Below are 16,647 nucleotides of genomic sequence, written 5' to 3' on the forward strand. Positions count from 1 at the left end.
TTTTGTAGTACAAGCTTTAAACATCTAAGAACAATGTGACCGCTCTTTCACACGTGGGTAAAAGAGTTCACGAGAGTTTGCCTACCTATTCCCTGCCAAAGTCCCTTGATTTCCAAGAGAGGGATTTGGCCCAATTTTTTTGACACAATAATTCCCACCAATGTGGTACATGTATGCTCTTATGGGCCTTATTCCAGCACGCCTTTCAGTCTAACGTCTGGCTCTATCAAACCAAGCTACTAGCGCAGATGAAGGAGTCTTAACATCCTTAACTGAACTTCCAAACTACCCCTTCATTGGATTTCAGACAGAGATTCAATCAATCAATTTATTTTATAGCGCTCCATCACTCAAGGCATCATGGCGCTCAAACAACTGATAGTCAGGATAGATGTAAACGAAAACCCAGGTGTCAAAGGGGGTAAGTATCTCTGAGCTTTATCTAAAGAGAAACGTTTTGAGATGCTTTTTGAAGGATAAGAAATCCTCAATTTTTCACAAATTTTCAGGCAGCGCATTCCAAAGCCTGGGGCCGGCAACGGAAAAGGACCGGCCACCCAAACGTACTTTCCTGTACTTGGGTATCTGAAGGAGTGCTCCATTAGAGGATCCATTAGAGGATCTCAAAGAATGCACCAGGCTGTATCTAACCAGCTACTCCTGGATGGCTAAGCATCTATTTCCACCTAGTGGGAAGTGCATAATGCAAAGTGCCTTAAACTGTACCCGAGCTTCTACCGGGAGCCAATGGAGAGATTGTCTAGCCTTCGTTACTTCTGCTCTGGCTGGCAAGTGGGTAACCAAACGCACTGCTGCATTTTGTAGCACCTGCAGAATAAACAAAAAAACTTTATATAGTACTGTTGTTCTCACAGTATAAGTCAAGTGGCGTTCAGCGAGCCAGGTGGGAATTGGGCCTGCCTGGACTAAGTGGCTGACTTCTGTTTGGCTCAAGTTCCTACCCACTAACAGCCAAAACACTGGCCAATTACGGCCTGCACACAGCAACAAAAATAAATAAAGACATTGAAAAATCAGTTTGCCTGGCAAGCCACATCTCCTGATGTCCCTTTTTGCTTGCATGCCCATTCCCTCCCATATACCACAGCTGTTCATCGTTGTAATTGTTCTGCTGCATATCTAACCAACTTGCCCTTGAATGCTAGTAACACATCAGGCGTAAATACAATCGGTTTGTACCTAAATCTCTCCAGTAATCTACCCAGCATGGGCGATCAGATCTCCAGTCAGAGTGAGATAGAGTGTGTCTCTGTCAGTGCACAGATCTTGCATGTTTACTATATTCCGGTGGCTATGTCAGTTTCTTCCAAAGATGTGAATTAAAATGTCTGAATGACATTAAGATAAATCTAAATCTGATCTGGACGCGCTTGTGCATAATGGCTCTCGTGTTTTTCGTTTTTAACCATTTTATTCAAATTTTCCATCAAACAAGTGAGCATACAATAACTTCAACTTAAAAATACCTTACCTTCATAAATTCAACAATAATAACCATAACCCTCCCCCCAACCATCCAACCTACAATATAAAGTCCAAACCTAAAATCTAGGGGGAAGGGAGAAGAAAAAAAAAATAAATAAAATACTACTTCATAATTTATAAAGCACAATAATCTGTTATAATCAATTTCAGCAAATATATACATAAATACACATCTATATAATTGTACAAAAAATTGAAATTTTACTTATCTTATCTTCAAACCTCTCTGTGTGACACAAGCTCAATCCAGATCCAAATTTAGAACCCCCACCCAAATTTTCTGAAAAAGAGCTTCCTTTTTCTGCATCGTCTGATCCAGTTTTTCAATATTTCAAATTGAGAACATTTCTTTCACCATGAGTTCAGTGTCGGAAAACCATCCGACTTCCAATTTCGCAATATTAGGTTTTTTGCCACTAAAGCCCCTTTCATAATTCATGTTATGTGATGGAGTCCCAAATCTTCCAATTTCTTATCTTCTCCCAGGATCAATGTCTCGAAGTCAAAATCCAAATCTTCGTTCACTACTCTATTCATCAATCCGGTTATTTCTTTCCAAAAATCTCTGTCCTTGTAACATTCCCAAAACATATTCTCCAATGTGCCTTGTGCGTGGCCACACCCCCAACAAGTGTCCTTCAAACTCTAACCTTGCTTATGCATTCAGACCGGTGTCCAAAATACTCTGTTCATGATCTTCACTTGACATGCTCTCTCTCCTATATTTAATGACATCCTCTTGATGTGTCCACACATAGCTTCCCATCTTCCTTGTGTCATTTCCTCATTTAGGCATGCCGACCATGCTGTCAGGATCTTTTTTATTTCCCTCTGAATTCCTCCTACTTAACAGGTTGCAGATCTTAGATGCCATGTGCTCTCATGTTTTTGTGGTCTTAAAGCAGACAACAATTGAGCACAGAGCAGGATGTTCGGTAATTATCTAGACAAAAGGAAACACATATTCTTAAAACTATAGGTCAGCCCACCTCCGTCCAGGGAGATTAGCTTTCCAGGATGCCACCTCCCACACTGCAATAACAGAGCCATCCTGCCCCTCCCGGGCCACTTTGTTGTTAGTTGTCACCTATATGATATTAGACCTTCATCCACACAGGCAAGTGTGGAATGGCCAAAAACCCAGGATGCAACGGATGGGGTCAGTGTGGAAGACGAAATGTGAAAAAGTAGATGGCAACATTTGTTCCTGAAATCCTCCTCACGCATCTCCAGTTAACTACAAAATATGTACGTTCTTCCAAGAAACACTGATTCACACAATCAGTTTAACCCTGTTTAAACTGTCTAGTTTATTTACAGGTCTGCTGGTTTGACACACACACACAAGTTCTTTTATTTTTACAACTCATTATTTACTTTGCTTAATACCTAATAAAATGCAGTATGTCTTTGTTGAACAATGGCAACAAAAACCTAACCTCATCACACAGTATGTTTTTGTTTTTGTTTTGAAGCTTCGTGCCTTGAAAATACAATTATTGAACCCATAGGTGAATATTTTTGCTGGCCGTCCTTCTCATCCACGTACTTGTTGTGAATGGGGAAAACAAAACTAAAACCATAATCTTTTTGCTCAACATAAAAATGTATCTATTTGTCATGCTGGTTTCTAATGTGATTTGTGAAGTTTGTAGGCCATCTCTATAAATGATAATATTATGTTTAATATTTAAAGCCATACATGACTGTTTATTAGCTAGAGCTGCAAAGGTACATGGCCAAGTGTCAGGAGTGCAGATTGAGCTGAAATCCCTGCTTCACCTCTTTACTAAAGTGTGTGATCATGGGCACATTGTTTTCATCTAATTGTGTATAATGTGACAGGTATATGCTTTCTATTGTGGTTGGTAAGGAGGGATGTTTGCCAGGTATGGGTTGAGTGTACTGAAATGTGATAAGGCAAAGGCCCGGGTGGGCGTTTTGTTGTATGGGTACAGGGACATAAAATGACAGATATTGTGTTGTGGGGAATGAGGAGTTAGTACTCGTGGTATTGGTCTTGTTTTTCAGGCGATGGAGAGGCAGGATGCCTACTATGGGTCTTTTAGCCATGGAGAGGCATTTATTTATTTATATATGATATGCCTAACAGCCCATGAGTACAGGGTCACACATAAACACAAAGGACATAATCAAGTTAACAGGACAAAAATGCAACCAGAACCAGTTGAAACAGGGATGGCATAGAATGGGAAGGGAGCATAGGGGGGGCCAAACAAAATTGAATTATATTTTCGAAGTAATTTCTTTTGTTGAAATGGCATGGAACCCCATTCTGTATGGTCTGCAATATAATGACATTTCCTGACTAACTCCCTGCAGTAAGCTGCAACCATAATCCAGTTTTGAGCCAATAATTGCCAGAGCAATCATTGCACAGCTCTGCTTAGAAAGAAAATGATGAATATGTCCATGCAGTCTGAGGTAGTATGAACAGCTGGAGACAGTGCTGCTGACATAGAGCTTCATAGTCAGTTGTTCCTCTAGGCATACCCCCAACGTTGTAACTTTGTCAGATACCACAATGCAAGTACCAGCAAAATCAAATCTGTTAAAATCAAGGCCCGTTTTTTTCAAACAACGAGTCCCCACTAAAAGCAGCCTTGTCTTGGTGTCATTCAACATCAGTGAACTATGGGTCATCCAACCTTGGATGAGTGTATATGTTTGATTGATCAGATCCACATCTGCAAAATACTCACCTGAGATAGGCAGAACAACTTGTGTATCATCCGCATAGTTTGTAGACATAATGCTTTTTCATTCTGAAGGTTGAACAAGGGTTTAATAAAAAGATTGTATACCATGTGCAGACCTAAAACTGGACTGCCTTATACCCATCAAGCCACATTTCTAAGCTCTTAAGCAGAAATGTCACATTAGTAATAGGCCTGTAGTTCATGGGTACTGATGGATCAAGAGATGACTTCTTCTGCAAGGGCGTTAGCCAAGCCTCTTTGATTGAACGTGGGACATATCCCGAGCTGAAAGAAGGGTTATTAAACTTGGTCAACAAGGGGATAAGAACAGGAGCACAATCTTTACAAATTGCCACAAGACAGGAGTCAGCTTTATAAACAGTGGGCTTGAGGGCTACAAGTATTTCTGCTACTTTCTCTTCAGTCTCTATGGAGAAAGTAAGAGACTCAGAGACATTGCAGGAAGATAAACTAGTTAAAGGACATAACAGGGCAGACTTTGTAACCTCAATATCAGATTGTAAGAGTCTTGTGTTGTGCAGGATGGGAAAGCAGATCTATAGGTATCCTCTTGTATTGTGGAGTGGGAGGTAGTGGGAGAGCAGGGTGCTGGTTATGGATCATTTGCAATAGTTGTGGAGAGGCAGGACCACAGGTATGGATCTGTTGCTGTCTTGGCTCATATTTGGCTAGTCAACCTAGGCACTCTGGCCCAGATCTAGCTCAGCGCTACAAGGTGCAAATTCATTTCACAAATTAATCATTGTACAGATATGTGCAGATAGATCGAACCCTTTAGACAAGCTTAACAAGACCTGCCAACATCAGCATTTTTAATGTTGCTATAGTTACCAGTGTTTCCTCACCAGTGATTAGCCTGAGAAAGACTTCATCCCTATTTGTGAGGTCAGGGTACCAAAAGAACCTTTTAATCAAGTCAGATCGGTGTGCAGATAGCGCCTCACAGTCTACCAGAATATGCGTACAAGTCTGCATGGTATTAGGCATTCTACACAGCGAGCATATACCCATTTTTCCCAGCACCTTGTTGTAATCACACAATCTGATCAACTTGATTTCCCCTGTCAATATCAAATTTAATCGTAATCTCAGGAATTCCTCCCGCCAATATGAGTTGCGCAATCTTCTCAGGTAAAGCGGAAGGTAGCCTAGAGGTTTATCACCAAAAGAAAGACTTCTCTACAATTTGGACGAGATCACTTTGTCCATAGTTTTGCACCAATCATATTCTCTTCACTTTTTCTTCACCAAACTTGGATTGGACACAAGCAATTCAACATTTGTATTACACTCCCTCTAAATCAAATCTGCTTCACTTGCAAAAGCTATACACGGAGCACATTTGCCCCCCCTTCAGGGTGATACTCTGGTCATTGTAAAGACTGTTTGGCAAAGGATTTAAAATCAACCTAAATTGAGTAATTATTTTCCACTCAAGAATATACGCCAAAGAGGTTAGGCCTAACTACTGTCGTAAAGCTGCAATTGGTATACAATTTGGAAGATTTAGCTCTTTTTTCTAAATAAATGCCTCGATTCTGTGCCAATCAATTTTCCTATATACAGATGCTAATTCAGTACCATACATAATTGTTGGAACCGCCTTTATCATATACAAATTTAAAACTGCCACGAGTGACAATCTACAGTACTTTACCTGTATCCATCTCATCTGGACTCCAGTTGTTCAGCCTTCGATTTTATCCTCCAAAGGACAACACCTTTATTTGTGTTTGAATCAATCAGAAACCCCAGATGAATAAGGCTTTGTTTCGGGACCACTAGCTCACCACACAGTGACCACGAAAAGCCCCAAAGATTTTTTACTATTCTTTCCAAGCTTAAACACATTTGTTTTTGTGCAATTAATCATCAATTCATTGACCTCTGCATACTGTTATAAGGTGTTAGCTAACTTCTTAACTTCTGTAGCCCAATTGGAGTATTGTCTAACAATAAAATATCATCTGCATACGTCAGGTGGGATACAAGTAAGTACCCAAGCTTAGGTGGCACGAAACTCACTGCACTAAGCCACTGCTCCAAAATCCGCCAATTACAGATTAAAGAGACAGGTGGCCCACACACATCCCTGTCTCAATCCTCTTCGGATACTGAATTCTTTTGATGAGGCACCCTGTCTATTCAATCACACCTGTAACACTGTCCCCTTCTGCAGATAAAATAATATTGACAATAAAGCAATAAAATATAAATTAAGACAAATTCACATTTGAGATTCCGGTTGGGGTCATTGAGGAGGAGGAGCCCCTGGTATCAGAGATACAAATAAATTTGATGTATAACTCCTTGAATGAGTTCGGAAAAATGAGAGCATTATTTATGGTGTTTAAAAGGAAAACTCCTCCCAGGAAACAAAGTTTGGTAGCCTTGAGAGAATGACAGTTGTCAAGCTACTTTATAAGAGAGCTATTGTGCTCATAAAGAGGCCAGGCAGGAATTGGCTAATTTATGGATGAAACATGCATTGTTAAAGATAACAAAAAAAGTAATACAATATTTCTTGTGAATCCTGAATGTGTGCTGAAGACAATTTGAAAATGGCCATAATCTGTTTTAGACTTTTTTAAATTATGTGGTTAGTACAATAATTTCAGAAGTTAAAATGTTGGCAAATGCTTTGCAAAATGGAGATAATAGCATTTCATGTCACTCCAGGTACATATATCACTATGTGAAAGTAGCCTCCCTATTTTTTGATGTTGGGGCATCAATTCTCAAATGGGAGTATAGAAACTATATGAACATAGAACAGAAAATTGATTACCCCTCTCTATAGAGACGCCTGAAAGTACAAGATTGGTGCATGCAGTTGTACACAATATTTAGTACACATATAGACACATGTTGTCCCTAATGATCACTCAATAGACAGATTATCCACCAAGAAATAGAGGAAACAATAATATTCAGAAAGGTTAATTTATTCATGTTTATTAAACAAGATTCTTTTTAAAACAGTATTAAAAAACTAAACAGGTAAGTGCAAAACAGTCACAGTTAATACAAAACTACAAAACATACAATTTGGAGGTGTGTAGGTCAATAAATAAACGTAATTCAATCGAGTTGATACAGAAGGCTGCTAGATTTAGCAGTCTTTTTTTCGAGATAGTTGACATGTTTCGGCCATGAATTAGATTAGACACTTGTCTCTAGTGTCTTTTCAAAAATAGATGTCTAGGCCTTCTTCAGTACAAAACATTTCTTCCACTTTTTCTTCATATTAATGAATTACCCCATTGTGTGATGCATATATGGCATCGCTGATCTATAAAAACATAAAACCTTAATTATCATCATGAAGTGATCAATAATAGGTTTAACATTTAATTCAGTACATTAAATGCCTGCCTAGTAAACTATAGATGGTGTCAGGTTTCATAAACAGTACTTGTTGTATTTAAAGTCATGCATTTAGAGTTGAACTGTATTAACAGGTGAACAAAACATAAAATAACCACACCAATCTTTTTTACTTACATCTCAGGCAAAGTGAGAACGTATTGATATAAATTGTGCCAATCAAGTTATTTCTTTAAGTGGGACAAGACGTGCACAAATAAAGTTTGTTATTGTGGCAGGAGAAGATGCTTGTCGTGATCTACAATATAATTATCATTGTTAGCCAGTTACAAATACTTCACTCAAAAGCTTATTTTGGCTACTTGCAGACTGTAGTGAAATCTACTATCATTCCTAAAGAGGAGCTATCGATATGTACAAAGCTAGATAGTGTGGGGAGCCAGAACATTATTTCCCCCGATTAAGATTTCAAGAACGTGTTTGAGGGCCAGAGGGGTTAAATTACCTCGGGTTGTGCCTTTGTATAAATCAGGAGGGCGTTCTAGATAGTTTAGACAGACACAAGGAAAAATCCTGCAAAAGGTGGTTTCCGTATGCTGTGAACCAAATGCAAGAAACTAGGTGTATGTCCTAAAGGCTGTCACCGCCCAAAGGGTGTTGTAATGAGCAGAGAAAGCCTGGATAACTTGCTGTGCTGTGAGTAGCTCACTGGTTTATTTAGATTGGCAGCTGAAGAGTTAATTGCGGAAGCCCCTGTATGGGAAAACACGCATTGGCAATGCCAACAGTTTCCGCTTTTGCGTAGGCATGGGAAAGGCATTTGTCAGGCATTACCGAAGTGGTATTAACTGGCCATCGACAGTAGCTGCTGCAAAATGGGGCAAGTACCTTGGTATATAACAGCAGTGTCTTGCAAATGCCTAATACCTGTATGCAAGCCAAAACTATTGGTTTTGCCAATGCTTGCCCTCAACAGGACTTCAGTGAAGGACATGAATAGTCCTTATAAATCGGGTGGCTGAAGGCAGACCTGGTTAAGACATTTTAATTACAGCGGTAGTGCATTTACAGCTCTAATTAGGTCATTAACTCTCAAATGACATCTTTGAAGAAACACTGGCAGGTACATCGAGCACACAGATTGATGGTACAGCTTGATAAATCTAGCTTAATGATGTCCCAGGCGGATGTGTGTTGGGTGGGGAGGGGCAGGAACTGGGTGGGAATGGCCATAGGGATTAGCATGGCCACAGGAAGTCAATGGGTGGGTAAATAACCAAAGAACAACTACAAGCTTTGTGTCCCTCCTCATATGCCATTTCTTCCTAGCTGTACTCTAATGCAATAGTTTCAATTTATAAGCGGCTCTTTAGCACCACCAAAAAGCCAAAACTAAAAAACGTTCTTGACCAGGAAAGAAAGTGTACTATATTTCACGAGTTGGACGGCAAATGAGAGACAGGAACGTGTTTCTCAGATGCGACGGCAGTGTATAATGATCGGCACATCACTGCTGATCTTGTTACACCTGGCACTGAAAAAAGAATTGTTCTTAACTTAAATTTGCAACTTGCCTCAGCAACGGCAGTCCGAATAAAAAGAAGGAAAATAAACCTGTCACACTAAACTTCGAGGATGTGTAGACCACAATGTATGTATTGTCAAGTCTTGGATTGTGTTTGTTAAGATAACTGTGTTCTAGTGGTGGGAACAGACTTCTAAAGGTACTTGTTACTTTAATTAGATTAGGTGTACTATTTGAAGCACTAATTGAATTATTTAATCGACTGAACACATTCTGTTCAAAGTGTTTTGTGAGGCATATTTATTTCCTTAGACCTGCTGATCCTGATGACACTTAATTAATAGTATTAATGTCTTGTATTCAATGGTTTGGCACAGGCACCACTTCCTCCTGCTGGTCAGAGCGTGATAGACTCCTGCAGGCCCTGTGCAAAACTTTTAAAGTTTTGGATGCTGGTATTTTTGAAAGCCTCAGTCATCATGGCTGAAAGTCAATCACAGGAGGCCATGTATCTCATTTGGCGGTTGTCAGGGGTAGCAGCTTCTACCCCCGGCTCCCCCTCTGCTACCTCTAGACCTGCCTTTGCGACCCCTGTGCCACTGTACAAAGAGCCAGTGCCAAGGGCATCTGTGTTGCACCTGAAAAATGCGGTTGTAAATGCAGCTAAACGTGCCACCGTTTTTTCACATGGAATCTAGATCTCGTTAGGTGGAAAAATAACAGGGATGCAGGAAATACCATGAAGCCGCCATCACTAAAAGGTTGGCAGTCCATTAGTGAAGAATGCCTAATTGGTTGGGTTGAGAAGCGGGGGTGTCTGTGCAGATCATACCTAGTACTGTAGCAACAGGAAGGATATGGGAGGAATGGATACATCTAGTGAGCCACTGAGCCTGTGATGGGGTGTGCCCCAGTGGCCTCTGCCACCATTGCTGCCTGGGCACTGTGTGAACTGACCCAGAAATGCCAGACCTGCATCACAGTCACACTGCAGGTAGATTACTGAGATAAGGTTAAACAATTACACTGCACCAAACAATGTGATTTCATGTGTTATTTAATTGTTGATCAGATCAGCCTGACACGTGTTTCGAGACTTGGCTCTTCTTCTGAGGCAATTCCACTTGTTTACAATGTTCAGGTCACAATTAGGTTGATCTCACAAGAAATTAAATCCAACCCTTAATCTTAAAATGTATGCTGTTGCAATGAATCTTAATATTCACTCACTATCCGCCTCTCGGCATCTGAATGATTCTAGGGAGAGCGCCTACTGCAGGTAGATGCACGGTGAGATCATTAAGTTACATGAAGTTGCCCTCCGCCTTTGAAGTAAACCATCGGTTGCTTCCTCAAGCAATAAATAAATAAATAAATAAATAAATATATATATATATATATATATATATATATATATATATATATATATCTGTAAGGATAGCTCAAGGGCAACCCACTTGCTTTGAGAACAAGAGGATGCAGTGCAACATGGGGTCCATTCCTGTTCCAGTGCTTAGAAGCTGGAGGAGGCTGGAATTAAGCAAGCTATAAAGGAACAAGAAAATAATAAAACAAGCCTTTTCTAAGGGTGATGTCATGGAGCTTCTGCTGTTTACATTTTAAAATATGAAATAAAAATGCAATTAATGTGACCTGCAACACATCCTTCCCCTCTATCTCCCATCTAACTGTGGTTTACTTACCAAATAAGCAAAACAGAAAGGTGATGTCTGTAAGGTTTCAATCATTCATTACCACTGGCACAGCTCTGGGCAACCCTCCAGACAACAGTTTTTTCTGGTTGAAGTTGTGTTGGTCAGTTGCTGTTTTCAATTTGTGGTCACACACTTGGCAGGCACTGCATGTCTGTGCTTTGGGGTTTAGGCCTCTTAGAGATGCACTGTTTACAGTTTAGCCCCAAGTGATGTACCATAGTGCCGGTTCTTGCGTTGGACGTCTGCTTACGTTCACAGTAATTTGGTAATATGAGCCTACACACTGATATTAATGCTACATATGGTGATCCATTCTTGTAAGCAATGTATATCACATTGCAGAGATATTGAAACCATATTTTTCTTATTATACTGAGGAGCAATGCTATGTGATGCCACTTCCTGTTTTGTCAAGCGGGGAAAGTTTGTGTGCCATCACTTTCCGTGATGTCACTTGGGGGCAGGGCCAAATATGTCATCATAGGTCAAGGGGTATGTGATGTCACTTTCGCCACCCTATGCATTTTGGTGAAATGACGTCCCTGCAGGAGGCCAGACTGTTTTACAGTGTGGATACACTTGGTGGGCCTCCGCCTGGCCTCTTCTGGTTGACATCCAGAGCTGAAGCATTGCACAACTCGCATGTATCTGTAGGCCCTTTTTTCCCCTGGTGTCACTGGGAAACACAGACTGGCTCAGCAACTGGATGGAACAGTAGAGGGGTGCAGCAACCACCAGGGAATACCACAGGAGTCATATTGGACCAGTAACTGAGTGCATTTTACTAGATAGTTTAGGCAGATTCCATATGTTTGTTGTCTTTCTCAATGGCAGAATCGAAACAGAAACATACTGCGGCCCCCCACTCACAGTCACTTCATGCTGCCACCCATACAGCTTGTAGCTGATTTTAACAGGCTTCATCTCCCGGGTAAACATCAGGTACCGCTGGTCTCTTGTGCTTGTCATCATCTGTTCCATCTTGCACCACAGTCCTGCCGGGTTCACCTATGTCCGCCACTCGAGAGTAGCTTTCACATTCTTAAGGGCCCTAGATGTGGAGGACCTCATGATATTAATGAGCTACCACAGTGATTCTCAAATTTAAAAACAATTTTTATTGTGTTATTAAGAAGTGAATTTTTATGTTGGAATGTATATTGTTGCAAAAACCTAATAAATATATATTTTTTAAAAAAGTGAATTAATTGTATAGAAAGGTGAAGGTGTTCATAGGTGTAATGATGGATACTTTCGTGAGTACTCATTCATTGAAAAAACAATAAGAGTATTAATTGTTGTGTATTGTGTATAATATGTACTCCTAAATTAGGAGAATTTGTCAATTTAATAATGTTTTAATAAGGACTGAACCCATGAATAAAAAATATATAAATATATATATATTTTTTTTATTTGTTTAATCAACAAGAGATTTTTACAAAAAGAAAATCGAAGTAAATGAAGTTAGTTGTAAATGAAGTAAGTTGTTTTCAACATTTTTTCACTTATTCGTTAGTCTATCAAAGTATGTGGGAGTGGTTTCCGCTGAAACAACTTGGTCACGATATACTCAAGAATTTTCGCCGTTGCAATTTGCCAACTGGTTCTGTCGCCACCAATCAGCCTGTGCCAACATGTCTCTTAATTTGGTGGCATCTCATTTCCAAACAGCTTGCTTAAATATCGTAATCCAATCAGATAAGTTCCTGAGCATGAGAGCAACAGATGCCGTATGGTTTCTTTGTGATGAGACAGCGTTTCTTGGCAGTGACGGCATTTGGCTGTCTGAGAGAAGCTTCTAATGTGAAGAATTTCATTTGTTTCTAGTAGATTTAACCTAGCTTTTAGGATTAGGTCGCATGCAGCTCTATCTGGAAATGTCTTTATGAAGTTTTGTGGTTCATTTAGTTTTTTTGTATTGTACAGTAGGTGTAGGCTCAATTTGCTTCTTGCCGCCATTTCTGTGGTCTTTGCCCAATCTAATTCTTTAATTTTTCGTAGCACCCTCCGGATGAGCTCATCTTCTTGGCTAACAATTGCGTCCAGTAGCAATTCATTTTCCTTTTTCCAGTTTGTTAGTAGCTCACATCTTTCGTCTTGCATTTCTTTATTGATCATTTTGTAAATTAGGTTGCTGTCTTTCATTCTGCATTTCCTGTATAGCATTAGGGAGTTGCAGCTTACAGTACAATGAAGTGATAGAAGGCTCAGTTCCCGTCTGATGGCTACTCCAGATGTAGAATTAGGGAGCCCTAAAAGAGATCTCCAAAAGGCAGACTCTAATTTAGGCCAAAACTTGCTTGGAATTGTTGGCATTGCCTCGGCCCCGTACGTCACAGAGGAGACAGCCTTCATTTTATAGAAGTTGATTGTAGGAATTAATGAATATCGACCAAATTTTTTGTCGATCACTTTTGCCTGAGCCGCCAGCTTTTTGATTTTTCCTTGTAGAGTCACTTGCATTGCAGTTTCACGTTTGGAGCTGCCCAGAGTAACTCCCAGATATTTAAAGCTCCGGACTGTCTCTATTTGGGTTTCTGCCAAGAACCATTTGTTTTTGTCTATTTTTCTGATGGATTTTTTCAGGATCATTACTTTTGTTTTTTCTTTGTTGATCTCTAGATGATTTTCTCTTGTGTATAGAAGTAGGTTATTCAATTGCCGCTGTAGGCCAATAGGCGTTTGGTCAAATAATGTGAGATCGTCGGCGTATAGGAGCTGCGAAATCGGTGCACCTCCAATTTTTGGTGGGAATGCTCGTACCGCCGCTTCTGTATTCTGAAAATCGCCTATATAGGCCCGGAAGAGAGATGATGCTTGCGGGCATCCTTGCTTTACCCTGCGTGTAGTCGGGATCTCAGCTGATAGATCCCCTTGTTGATTTAATCAAACTCTCATTGTTGTTTTGGAGTGTGGGGCATGTATAGGTGCCAAGATTTCCTTTGGGCAATTCCATTCTAAGAGTTTCTGCCAGAGGCAATGTCTTTCAACTCGATCGAACGCCTGTGTGAATACGACAAAGAGACGATGGCCATGTTGTAGAGATTTGCTCTTCAGGATACTGAGCAAGAGAATGTTGCCTGCGGTCCCTGCATTTTTTTTTATCCGCCTTGAAGATGGTCATTGCACTTTGCAGATGCTGCCCAACTTTGAAATGTTTTCATCAGTAAGGACCCAAACACTTTCCCGATGGCATCGAGGAGTGCTATGGGACAAAAATGATGCGGGTTGGCCACTCTTATTCCCTTTTTTATAAATCAGGATCACAATCGCTGAGGTCCCAGATGTTGCGAGTGACTTCATGTCTGCACATCTTCGAAAAATTAAGCTGAGTAGGGTGGCCCATTCTGCAGGGTGGGTTTTTAGCTAAAAATGTGTAATTCCATCGGGCCCCAGGGCCCTGCAGTTTTTGAGCTTCTTAATTACATCTTCAATGTCTTCCCTATTTTCGAGATTGATCCAGTCAGGGCTGTCATGTAGAACATCCTCTTTGCGCTCAACACAGACGGATTGAAACAAAGAATTGAAATGGGTTTCCCAAATATGTTGCCCGATATTATTAGGTATTGTATCTGCCATTGGCGCATCGATGGATCTCAGCAGGGCCCAAAAGTCTCTTGCATTATGTGTACTTAAGGTTTTGGCAATGGATTCTGCGTCCTGTTGATAGAGCTTCGCTCGATGGAATCTGACCCATGCCTTATAAGCTCTTGTGACTTCCTTGATTTTAATAATGGCTTTTTTCGTTGGCAGGGTCTCTGCCATTCTCTTGTCTTTTCTGAATTCTCGTCTTTTTTCTACAAGCTCTCTGTTATAAGCGTGGTTTCTCAGTGTATGAGAGAACTTTTTGCTGGCCTACTGATGTTTGTACGACATGAGCAGGGGCTGGTAGTCAACTGGTTTTTCTTCCTCTATTTGCCCACTAGCCTTGTATTTTGATGTCAGTTCTTTGATGGCATTTACATTTAATTTGATTTGTGAACCTTGCGTGTTGGTCTCGATTTGCATTTTCATCCTTTCATTTTTCTTGCAAGGGATCCTCCAATACATTTCCAGCAGATTGTGGTCAATGGCAATTGTTCGCAATACCTCAAAAGAGGCAGTCAGCTGCAGCAAGGGTTTTGAGACAAAGATGTAATCAATTGTGGCATAAAAATGTAAAACGGTGTAAAAACAGCGTCTAAGTTATGAAGCTCTCTTGACTGTATCATGTCTAACCAAGCTTTCCCTTGGCATTCGGCCGGTGATGTCTTAGATGTGGCTTGCTTAGACTTATCAATTTGACACGATGCGTTTAGGTCACCGCAGATAAGTACATAGGGTGCCTTAAGCGTTGCCATTGTCTCGTCGATCACATGCTCTAACATTGCGATTAGTTTTTCCACTTCAATGGCTGCTGGATTCCAGTAGGTGTTGACAATCACTACTGTGTTTCCGTTTACTGATTCGCTTGCATTGTTTTTTTTATCCCAAGTTGCTGTGACTGCCAGCACAGATGAGTTATCGATCAGGATTTTGTCCATGGACAGTCTACAACCATTTTGACATGCCGTTAGGATAACTGAGGAGGGGCGACCAAGATGTCCTTTAAATGCCGGTGCAATCGCAATTTCATACCCCTCTATGGATGGTTGATGTGCTAGCCATGTCTCCTGCAGACATATGATGTCATATACTCCCAAGTTTACATCGCCCGGAACTGTTAGATGAAAATGTCCTCTTGTGTTCCACGAGCACAATTTCAACTTATGCTGAAGAACTTCCTCTTGACGTTCCGCTGGCTGAATATGGTCTTCAATCTCGAATTGCTATTTGTTCAGGTGTGAGGAAAGCGCCTTTGGTAGCCATGACCAGATGCCTTGTTTGTTTTCAGCTTTGTTTGCTGTTTCCAACTGGGGCTGATAGCTCTGTACTGCTTGGTGGTCGTATACGTGTTTTCGTTTGTTCTCCTCAGGCTCTTTTCACTATAAAATTGCTTGTTTTCAGATGTCTCTGGCTTTCGCCTATTTAAGTATGGGGGCTGTTTTTCCTTGTTTCTTTTTTTTCGTCGGCTGTTCTGCACCTATCTTCCCTTTCTTTTGAATTCGATTCTTCACGCATAGCTTTATGCATTGAGGTTGTGAAGGTCTTCCGCGTCTTTGCATCATCATGCTCTTTTGTGCTATCTGAAATTTTGTAGTTGTGTCGGCTAGATTTTTTGGAGCTGCGCGACGTTTGGCCTTGCAGTGTTATTTCAAACATGCCGTATCCCATTTTTGGGATTTCAGTTATTCCGTTGCATAGAAGTTTTTGTACAGTTGATGAGCCAATGTACAGATGTGTTGAGGCTCTATGATGATCATGCCATGGTTCAACAATTAGCAGATCTTCTGATTTTATTGCCCGGAGCTTCGGGATGTGATATAAAATCACCAACACAGTTCTTGTATTCAGGGTTAGGACGTCCTTATTGCTTGGTCTCTGCTCCATTTTGAAAGTCCATCTTACCTCTTGTGCTCTTAAGCTTCTTGAATTATAAGTCTCTGTTCTAGATCTGTAGTGAATTTTTGGTGTTTATTTTGACCTAGATTCTTTTGGAGATCGTACTGTGTTTGTCAAATGTCGTCTTGGAGGAGCATTTGCTTTTATGTGATTTCTCTGCATGTCTATTTTTTCTGATGTTAATTTCTTCACCTCGCTAGTATTTTCGCTTTTTAAGTATGTGTCCCCATGTGAGGTTTCATTTTTGGTCTGTCCCATGATTTGAAAATTCCAATTTGCTATTTGTGTAATTCTTTTGCATCTCTCCTCGAAGGTTAGGAATTGACTTTCAGTTATCATTGGGTGCTCT

At 40.5% G+C, this 16,647-nt stretch overlaps 1 protein-coding gene across 1 annotated transcript in view; it reads left to right on the plus strand.

Moving 5' to 3' along the window:
• Positions 1 to 16,647, plus strand: part of WDR64 (WD repeat domain 64) — a 1,979,698-nt gene that overhangs the window by 948,108 nt on the left and 1,014,943 nt on the right. The window lies entirely within an intron of this gene.

The sequence above is a fragment of the Ambystoma mexicanum genome, chromosome 4q (genome assembly GCF_040938575.1).
Source record: "Ambystoma mexicanum isolate Mex_15411 chromosome 4q, UKY_AmexF1_1, whole genome shotgun sequence".
Lineage (NCBI taxonomy): Eukaryota > Metazoa > Chordata > Amphibia > Caudata > Ambystomatidae > Ambystoma > Ambystoma mexicanum.